At 41.3% G+C, this 7,072-nt stretch overlaps 1 long non-coding RNA gene across 1 annotated transcript in view; it reads right to left on the bottom strand.

The window, feature by feature from the left end:
- LOC108523588 (uncharacterized) overlaps positions 1–7,072 on the bottom strand; it is a 46,956-nt gene that overhangs the window by 39,304 nt on the left and 580 nt on the right. The gene's annotated exons all lie outside the window — the stretch shown is intronic.

Genomic DNA, 7,072 nt, shown 5'->3' with positions numbered 1-7,072 from the left:
AAAAAAAAAAAAAAAAAAAAGATACCAGTGCAAATCAGCCTCATCCATTTGGAAGTCCCAGCCAACCAGAGCCTGTGAGCACAGTAGGAAAAAAGCGGGAGGGGAGTCAAGGAGCTCAAAGTACATTCCTCACTGCTTAATGCCAGAGATGGATCCAAGATGACTAGTTTACTGCCAGCAAGGCCTTCTGATAAGCCAGTCAATTAAATCTCCCCAACTGAGCATTTCTTCCTATCTTGTACCTCTGTGGGGTTCCCATCCCAATTATCTGCCTATACACAAAGAAAGACAAAGAAGGAAGAGGGTGCGCACATGTTGTGGGGTGAGGGCGGTGGCAGCAGCATGTTTTTGCTTTTTTTCTTTTTAAACTAAAGAATAAATGAAAGAAGCCTGTATTGTAGTATGGTAGAAAGGAAACTGGACGAAAAGTCAAGATATCTAGATTCTGGGCCTGCCTCTGCTACTCACAAGGTCTGTGACCTCAAGCTGGCTACTTCACTTCTCTAAACCAGTTTCCTCATCCAAATGAAGGTGCTGGCCCATATGATAACCACATGAGTACCTTCTACATACTAGGCACTTTGGGAAATGCTTTATACTTATTTCTATTTCTCATAAAAATCCTATGAAGTGGCCAGGCACAGTACCTCACACCTGTAATCCCAGCACTTTGGGAGGCCAAGGCAGGCAGATCACCTGAGGTCACGTGTTCAAGACCAGTCTTGACTGGTCACTCAAGACCAGTGAAACCCTGTCTTGACTAAAAGTACGAAAATTAGCTAGGCATGATGGTGTGTACCTGTAATCCCAGCTACTCGGGGGACTAAGACAGGAGAATCGCTTGAACCAGGGAGGCAGTGAGCCAAGATTGTGCCATTGCACTCCAGCCTGGGTGACAGAGTGAGACTCCATCTCAAAAAAACAAACAAAACAATCCTATGAAGTAGTTATTATCTTTATTTTGCAAATGAAGAAACTGCAGCTCAGAGAGGGGAGGCGACTTGCCAAAAGCTATGCAGCTAGGATGTGGTTGAGTTTCAAGGTCAGTTTTTTCAGATTCCAAACCCCATTAAGCCATATGCCACTGTAAATGACCTCCAAATTCCCTCTCAGCTCTAATGCTCTGGAGTTTCTTAAATGTCAGTTTTTCTTCATTGATCTGTTCATAGCATCAAGATCTAGAAGCTAAATAGCCCAACTTGAACTTTTTATGGCCACAGTGGCAAACATTCCCAATTATTCAAGGATCCTAGATCCCTGGGGCTGGAAGAGGCCTCTTACTCCCTCCCTCTACACATTTACTCCTCCATTACTCACACCGGAGGAAAATCAAAAAAGGCCTTCAAGAATAGAAGCCTTCCTGAATGCATCTATCCCTTTTATTTTTTCTGTAATAACTACTAAGGCAACTGAAGTTATTAAAGTAGCAAACAATATTCATTACTTATTTATTTTTAGTTTATTGTTTATTTGTTCCTGTGTGTAATCCAAAAGTCAGTAGGGCTTGAAGGTGACTGTACCCCTTTTCATTAGGGCAGGCCCATTTTCACTGTGCACTAGCCAATGCTGCCCTGTAATTAAGAGGCCTCCTGCTGAATTGACACACAAGCACTCTGATCCCACCCTTTAGTGGCTTCTGTTCAAAGGCAGCCTGACGCACACATTCTAAACAGATCACAAATAGGGCAAAACAATATTTAGCAAACAAATAAAGTGTTAAAACAGAAAATAAGCAATGTGTTAAAGTGTTATATAATTCCTCACCCCCACCCCCAACGGGGCTGACAGGTAGTTAAGAGAAATCATTCTGACTCTAAGCAGAGTTATACCTAAACCACTCCAGGCATAATAGTGACTAAAAAAAAGGAAATGCAGACAGGCACAAGGATGTTCAAAAAAGACATAAAATGTAGACACTTGACTCAAAAAGAAAAAAAAAGACTATGTATCTCCGAGAACAGGTGCAGACAGAGGTCAGAAATAATAGGGGGAAAGTTACCCTAGAGTTTAATCAAAAGAGATCTGTCAATATTTGGTTTTTTCTGCAAGAGACCGTCCAGTAGAAGCAATTAACATAAAGCAAATTCAGGTGAGGAGCTACCGTTTGTCCCATGCTAGCAAGGGAAATGGTACTCTCATAGACTTGCACTAGCAGTGTATGAGAGTACCATTTCCGTTGCTAGCATGGTTTAGCGTTTTTGGAGGGCAACTTCCATCTCCATTAACATTTAAAACTTCTCTCCAGCAATTCTACTTCTATGAATTTATGACAAAATAACTCAACATTCTTTCTAATAGTACTGCTTATAATAATTCCCACCATTAGGGAAACAGTTACATGAACTAGAGACATTCGTTCCTTAGAATAATATTACTTTTTTTTTTTTTTTTTTGAGACAGAATTTCGTTCCTGTTGCCCAGGCTGGAGTGCAATGGTGAAATCTTGGCTCACCGCAACCTCCGCCCCCTAGGTTCCAGCAATTCTTCTGCCTCAGCCTCCCCAGTAGCTAGGATTACAGGCATGCGCCACCATGCCCGACTAATTTTGTAGTTTTAGTAGAGAGAGGGTTTCTCCATGTTGGTCAAGCTGGTCTCGAACTTCTGACCTCAGGTGATCTGTCCGCCTCAGCCTACCAAAGTGCTGGAATTACAGGCGTGAGCCACCTCACCCAGCCAACATTGTATCTTCAGGCAGAAATATTTTCAAGGTGTATTATTATTAAGTAAAAAAGCAAGTATGGTATAACCCTCTGTACAGTGTGCTCCTAGTTATCTAAAAATAAAACTCACAAAACCATGTAATACTCTTCTATGTAAATAAACGCACAGAAGGGAATCCAGAAAGATACACATTAATTTGATAACAGTGGTTACAAGAATTTGGGGGTGAGGATGAAAGGCGTACTCTCTTATCTATATTATTAATCTCACGGTTGGCGGCAGGGAATGAGGGAGGATGAACATTAGCCTACAGTAAGGCCTGAGTTCAGATCTTCACTCTGCCACTTACTAATCCCACAATTACCGGCAAGCTGCTTAATCTCCCCAAAGCCTTTAGAATTACCTAGCTGGTTCATGGGGTGCTATGAGGTTTAAGTGAGAATGTATACAGCACTTTCCACAGAGATCACCACAAATAAGCACTCAACAGATGGTAGCCATTATTTGTATTATTATTAATAATAAATTCAGTATAAAAAACTGGATCCCTGAGATCATTTCAAAGAGAATCTTTATGACACTTGATTATGACTTATTATTTATATTAATCATCACTCTTTTTAAAATTATGAATTCTGTGAGTTTCAGTCATTAAATTTTAGAGCTGGAAAGGATCCTATAAGTTCATTTAACCTAGTGGTTCCCAAATTTGGCTACGCAGTAGAATTAGCTAGAAAGCTTTGGGAGTGGGGGGATATTCCAATGCTTCATTTCAGACTGAATTAGAACTTCTGGGAGGTAGAATCAAAATAATCTCTATTTTTTTTGTACAGATATTCAATATCTTCACATGTACTCATACATGCACAGAACACCTTTACGGAGGGGAAACAAGGGGCAAAAGTGGAAGAAAATTTCATTGCATTCCCTTTTATAGTGTTTAAATTTTTTACCTATTCAAAAAGTAAGCCTTTAAAAATTTAAATAATAATAAGCTTTCCCAGGTGAATCTAACACAATCTACAGACTAGAATGAGGGTCTTTATGCTTTGTGCCAGAAATTCCTCTTCAGAAAACTACAGAGACTTATGTATAAAGATGTCAATGTCATCATAAAAAGAAGAAAACCTAACTAAACAACAAAAATCTGGAAACATTCTAAATGTCTAACAAATAAGAAATGCTTTTACAAATTTTGGTATATCCATGAGAGACTATTACATGTTCATTAAGCATGTTTTTGTTTTTGTTTTGAGACAGTATCTTGCTGTATAGCCCAGGCTGGAGTGCAGTGGTGCAATCACGGCTCACTGCAGCCTTGACCTCCTGGGCTTAAGCAATCCTCCCACCTCAGCCTCCCAAGTACCTGGGACTAGAGGCACAAGCCACCATGCCTGACTAATTTTTTTTTTTTTTTTTTTTTTTTTGTAGAAATGGGGTCTCATTATGTTGCCAGGCTGGTATTGAACTCCTGGACTCAAGCAATCCTCCTGCCTCAGCCTCCCAAAGTACTGGGATCACAGGCGTGAGCCATCGTGCTAACCTAAGTATGTTTTTAATATGATTTCAAAACAGTATAGGAAAAGATGACACAATGTTAAGGGAACAAAACAATATAAATGTATATAAATTGCCTAATCATAATTTTGGAGTAGGAAGATAGGGGGAAATGTCTACAAAAAAGTGAAAGGAAATATAGTACATACAAACACAGGCCTATGCCCTTTTCTCTTCACTCCCCACTGCCTCTCTTCAGGCCTGCCCCCATTTAGGAACTGCCCCTATTTAGCCACCCAGGCTGACTTCAACTCCCATTTAGGAACCTAAGCAATTGATCCTATTCAGTTACCTATCATGTTCATCACATAATTATATCTTACTCACTCTCATACTTTTTGCAACTTTTAAAAAATAAGAGCTCCCTTCAGAGGACAAATACTTGCCACAACTAGGAATGTCACAGACTCTAAAGCAATGATTCCACCTTGATAAATGGTGATATATTAATCAACCAATTTACTGAACGGCGGCTAACATGTAAGACTTTAGGCTAGTGCTATTTGGACCTCACTCTGAAGCCCTGTTTCTTCCATCAAAAAGGCCCCCATCTCTGGGGACAGATAAGACACATATATGTAAGAATGAATATGTAACAATATATAAAAAAGAAGCACAGGCAAAAGTGCTACAGGAATTCATATTTGTATGTTCATACGTATATGCAGAATGAGTTACTGCACTTTGTTGAGTTTTTTAAGGCAGAGTCTCACTCTGTCACCCAGGCTGGAGTGCAGTGGCATGAACCACAGCTCACTGCAGCCTCAAACCTCCTGAGCTCAAGCGATCCTCTAACCTCAGCCTCACAAGTAGCTCAAATCACTGGTGTATGCCACCATACCTGACTAATTTTTTTTTTTTTTAATTTTTTACAGAGATAGGGTCTCCTTATGTTGCCCAGGCTGGTCTCAAACTCCTAAGCTCAATCTATCCTCACACCCCAGCCTCCCAAAAGTGTTGAAATTACAGGTGTGAGCCACCATGCCCGGCCAAGTTACCACACTTTGCTGTGTACATCCTTTCCCCACCCCACTAAACTGGAATATATAAACCCCTCAGATATAGTAGTTCTACCTCATTCTTTATTTTTGTATCTAACCCTAATGCTTAATGTGTCTGACAGAGATAGTAGGTGCTTAATATGCAAACATTTTTGAGTGAATTGATTATTATAGCAGGAATAATGGTGGTGGGCAATGCCATCTAATTAAATGAATGGTGGTGTGAGGGATATAAGATAGTACTTGCCCCTGATTCATTTCAGACTGAAAAAGGTTGGGTTAAGGGCCATCAGAAGGATCTGCTAACCTGTTGGATACCTTCCAGACATCATTTCTTGGTGGGGGAGCAGGGGACACAAGGGAGAGTTTAGATCTGTACTAAGCATAGTTTTCTTTATCTTTCAGAGGAAAAAAAGCAATGACAAGCAAGCTTTCCCTACTTTTTTTCAGGCTAGGCCACATCTCACAGTGGAGTCCTCTGTGCCGGCCATAACCTTGTCAATCCATACCCTCCCATCCCGCCTTCTTCTGGCCTCATACAGAACTCGTCATTCTCCTGTCTGTCAACCCCTCAGCCAAGAAGAGAATTCATGCTAGCCATCAGACAGCCATCTGACGTCCTAGCTAGGAATCAGTAACCTAAACCTCCCAGGGAAGCAACGACCTAATTTAAAGAGAGGGTTCATCCCTAAAAAGTTGATAGGACCATACAGAGCAAGGTCAAAGTTCACCCTGGATGCAATGAGAAGAGAACTGAGGATGAATCCTGAATTTTCCCATCCTGGATTTTCTTGGTTCTCCAGGACACAGTACACACTACAGGATTAGTATTTATCTAGAAAAAAATCTTCAAAGTACATCACCTCCCCTGGCTTTGGGCAAACTTTAACCATTCTGAGCAGAAAATAATTTACCTTCTAGAGTTCCTTTAGTAAAGTGTCCCATGGCCTTGAAATAAGGAAGTTCTCCTTCATTTCTAACCTAAAGTATTCCTGTTAAAATTGAAATTTATTTCTTTTTTTTTTTTTCTTTTGAGACGGAGTCTCACTCTGTTGCCCAGACTGGAGTGCAGTGGCGCGATCTCGGCTCACTGCAAGCTCCGCCTCCCGGGTTCAGGCCATTCTGCCTCAGCGTCTGGAGTAGCTGGGACTACAGGCGCCCGCCACCACACCTGGCTAATTTTTTTTTATTTTAGTAGAGACGGGGTTTCACCGTGTTAGCCAGGATGGTCTCGATCTCCTGACCTCGTGATCCGCCCGTCTCTGCCTCCCAAAGTGCTGGGATTACAGGCATGAGCCACCGTGCCCGGCCTGAAATTTATTTCTTTAGAAGACATTCAAGGCAGCAAATTAGCATCCTGTGTCATTATTTCTCAGGTTATTCATGCATGCTAATGCTTGAGACTCACGGCTCTACTTCCTAACCTTTAGAGGCTTTAAGTTTCATTTCCCCAGTGCTAATAATTCTACTTTTTTCTTTTTCATAGGTTCCATGATTTCCCTTCGCTATCTCTTTATACCTATCTCAGTTTCTTTCCACTCTTAAAAGACTGTTCTTTCCACCTCAACCTTTATTCCTCTTCCCTCTACCTTCCCATCCCTAAATCTCCTATCTTAAATGGACAAAGCCTTGTTTTACCACCCCCCATTTTTCTGACCTGGCATTCTTCCCTGTAGAAATGTTAATTAGCATGTAGGATTTAATTAATTCAGCACCTAATTAAAAATGAGAGAGGAAGAGAGGGAGAGGAGGAGGGCGGGACAGACAGTGCCTGCTTCAGTGCAGAAGGCACCGCAGATGGTTCTGGGTTGGCTGGCATCATGCCACCGCCCTCCAAGCTCCCCCCTGCCCCC

This window comes from Rhinopithecus bieti, unplaced genomic scaffold (genome assembly GCF_001698545.2).
Source record: "Rhinopithecus bieti isolate Rb0 unplaced genomic scaffold, ASM169854v2 scaffold_74680, whole genome shotgun sequence".
NCBI classification, from domain to species: Eukaryota; Metazoa; Chordata; class Mammalia; order Primates; family Cercopithecidae; genus Rhinopithecus; species Rhinopithecus bieti.
The sequence above is the reverse complement of the archived record's forward strand: the minus strand, read 5'-3'. Positions and strand labels throughout refer to the sequence as shown.